Genomic DNA, 3983 nt, shown 5'->3' with positions numbered 1-3983 from the left:
ATCCGGATAGAGGATAGTCTAGGCCGATTCATAGATAGATCTCTCTCCATATAGATAGGTATCTCCGTGGATAGAGATAAAGATAGGGATCCATCTAGATCTTGATTCACTATTTCCATATTTTTTCTTTTTTCTGATTGATTGCCTTTTTTTGACGACAAGTTTTCGTTTTCAATCTTAATGCAGGAGCGGAAAGCCACTTGACTGTAAGGAAAGGAAACATCGTTTTTCAATTATTACTTGCTGGGGCGGAGCGTAGACGAGCGAGCAGAGCCAAGGAAAGAGGGAAGCCCGTCATAGAGCAGTCGACTAGAAGTAGAAGACTGCTGGCCTGAGAGAAGGCGGGCTCTCTCGGGAAAGATGGCCCAATTTCTCTCCTTTCTTTTTGATTTCAGCTTTCTTTTTTTTTTTTTTTTCAGGGGTCCAGAAGGCTAAAAGGGGGGGGAGAAGGAAGCCGAACCTCTAATCGACCTGGACACATAAAGAATTCTCGGCGTCGAGAGAGATTTGAGATTCCGTAAGTAACTCAGTGAGTGCTTTCTAAGAAGGGCTTGGAAGAAGAAAATGAAATAGGAACAACCGCGCTGGTCGTAATAGATCGACTTTCATGCTAGTTCTTGCTCCAGCATGAAAGTTCCATTTCAGGGAAGGACGACGTACTATGATACTTTCCGTTTTGTCGAGCCCTGCTTTGGTCTCTGGTTTGATGGTTGTACGTGCTAAAAATCCGGTACATTCCGTTTTGTTTCTCATCCCAGTCTTTCGCAACACTTCAGGTTTACTTCTTTTGTTAGGTCTCGACTTCTTCGCTATGATCTTCCCAGTAGTTTATATAGGAGCTATAGCCGTTTCATTCCTATTCGTTGTTATGATGTTCCATATTCAAATAGCGGAGATTCACGAAGAAGTATTGCGCTATTTACCAGTGAGTGGTATTATTGGACTTATCTTTTGGTGGGAGATGTTCTTTATTTTAGATAATGAAAGCATTCCATTACTACCAACCCAAAGAAATACGACCTCTCTGAGATATACGGTTTATGCCGGAAAGGTACGAAGTTGGACTAATTTGGAAACATTGGGCAATTTACTTTATACCTACTATTTCGTCTGGTTTTTGGTTTCTAGTCTTATTTTATTAGTAGCCATGATTGGGGCTATAGTACTGACTATGCATAGGACTACTAAGGTGAAAAGACAGGATGTATTTCGACGAAATGCTCTGGATTCTAGGAGGACTATAATGAGGAGGACGACAGACCCGCTCACGACAATAAGGAGAAGCAGTGGTTCGAATCCACATCGTGAGCTTTAGTGCACAAGTCGTCGAATCCCTTAATTTGGGGCAGGAGTCTCGACGACAAGTCGTGCCTGCAGTTGTTCATGCACATCTTAAGAAGCTCCCATGCTTCAAGATTGAAGTTTTCACCAGAAATCTCTGTAAAAAAAAGAACGTTGTAACGAGATCGCATAGGTCCAACATAATCCTCCTAACAGGCAGCCAAAGATGGGCGAGGATCAATTAGTTAGCTAACGAAGTTGATGTTGAAGTAGAAAGAAGGCTAATAAATAGGAACGGAGTCGGGGAATTCTAACTCTTAACTTGCTCCTGCGACTTCCTTTTCATTTGGTAGGGCATGCCAACGAGATCTCATGAGAGCTTTTCAAAGAAATGATGTAAATGGATGTCCACAGACTCCTAGGCGGGGCTCTAAGGTGAATGGTATGGTTTGCTCACCCTAAGCTTCGTATGAGAGCGGAATAAAGACCAAGGAAATAGCGGTTTTCCTGTCATCACACGTAATTTCCCTCCTTTTTTTCCTCGCTCGAAAGCCCACGATAAAGGAAGTACAAATAGAATAGTGAGTTGAGTCTTTATTAGGGAGAGTTTTCACTCCAAAGAAGATTCATAAGAAAAAGAAGAGAAAGAGGAAGAATGCACGAAAAATCCTATCCTAATAGGGCTCGCCTCCCGTTGTTCTCTTCGGTTGTAAAGTGCTGCTCAAGCTGAGCTAACTACAGGTCCGAATGAACTGGGACACCAGACCATTCTTATCTTATGCTCTTATGCGGAAGCAAGCCCTTTGTTTCTATACGACTTTTCTTCCCTTAGGGTGAGCAAACCATCCTTTCAAGAGTCAACGAGTATAGAATCTATTGAATTACTCATCTGCGTATCACGCTTCAAAGAATATCCTAAAAAAGAGAATACAATTGATAAGAAAGCGAGTAAGCCAACGGCGTCCCTTTATTTATGTTCGATTTTCTGTGAGCTAGTTGAAGTTGCTCTCCTTTTGCCTGCCTTCAATCGAGTTTGACTTTCTTCTGTCGTGCCAGGCGAGCGAGTGCAAGCGGCCTATGGAGAGTTAGGCCCTCTCATTTCTTCCCCCATATATTTTGTATATGATCTCCTAGAGAATACGTTGTGCTCCTAATTGAATTTACTATCTAAGTACAGCCAAGCTTGGTGCAAGTTGCACCAGTTAGAGTTGAATAGGAGGTTTGGATACAAGCGAAGACTTTCACTCGATAGGAGGTCTAATAGGCGAGGTACGAGGTAAGAGAAGAGTCAGAGTTTCCCTCCCTGATCTTTGAGTTGGAGCTTGTTTCAGTGCTTTTCGCTGCAAGTTTTGTTACACCCCTTTCTGCTACATCCCGCAGCATCAGTCCGGTCCTGTAATATGTTTTTCCTCCGAGGACTACTTTACCAGCAAGTGTGAGTTCATCGTCTCTTTGGTTAGTCCCGCGAAGTAGAGATGGATAAAGCAGGGACAACTCAGTTCGCTTTGTTCATTTTTGAGGGCTTTTCCTTCGTTTCGGTTGGGCCCAGAAGTTTACTTGTCCAATCTAAGCTAAGGCCCGTGAGACTAATCAGTCAAGTCAACCATACCTAAGGATCGGTGAAAGAACCCCAACAAGGTTAACTTCGAGTTACGATTTAGCTGCTGATGTCATCCTTCTTCTATAGAAAATAGTGGCATATCAGCTGTCTCACTAGTAGCGCATATAAGCTACTATAGACTGAAAGCTGTCACTGGATTTAGAGTTAAGCAGTTACTATAGTGTATGAGAACTCTTTACTATCTCTGGAATCTAGCTATGCTCTTACATCTTACAGGCACTGGGAATTCCTGACTTCCAGTCCTAACTCTTAGTCGCGCATCCGCTGTGAATGGAAGAAGTTTATGTGGCATATAAGCTCTTCCTTTCGGTTCAGCCTTAGTAGCGTTCACTGTGCGTTAGCCCGATATTTTGCCTTAGGTTGTATGTCTCACTGCTAGATTAGGTTAGGAATGGAAGAAGTAGTCCCTTTTCCCTGAAACTCACTGGCTTGATTCCCAGGCTTTAGCCAAAGACACATCCCGCTTTTGGCTTGGCTCCAGAACACCAGTGACTCAAGCAGCGGATTACAGTTCTTCCTTTAAGAAAGAAAGTTTACTTGCTCGTTTAGGTAGTTAGTTCGCTTCCGCATCGGCGAGAGAGAGAATTCCTATTTGATATAGCTATTTGTGCAAGTATTTTACGGTTAAGAAGCAACTCTCTCTTGTACAGATCGTGTATTAATCTACTATAACTATAGGGTAATACTTCCCTTCTATTATAACTATAGGATACTCCCCTTTCGCGAATTACTGCGTTTATCCGAGTGATCCACAAACGATGAAAATCTCTCTTTTTCCTATCCCTATCCCATTCACCGGTACTGATCGTTGATACTGTAAAAGTAGTTTTCTTGCTTTTTTGTGCCAGCTCATGATCTAAACGAGTCGCACATACACCCTAGTACATGTTCCTCGACGCTGAGGGCACCCCCGAAGAGCGGGGGATTTCGTGACATTTCTGATTGGCTGTCTTGTATTTCTAATAAGTTGTTTAATAGTTGGCATGTTGAATCGTATACATAATATGATGGGTTGGTTTAGATTGATCCTAACCGAATGATGGTGAATTACTTCTATTTAATAGAATATTCAATTCGAAGA

Source organism: Solanum pennellii, chromosome 11 (genome assembly GCF_001406875.1).
Source record: "Solanum pennellii chromosome 11, SPENNV200".
Classification (NCBI taxonomy): domain Eukaryota; kingdom Viridiplantae; phylum Streptophyta; class Magnoliopsida; order Solanales; family Solanaceae; genus Solanum; species Solanum pennellii.
This window is presented reverse-complemented; position numbering follows the sequence as displayed.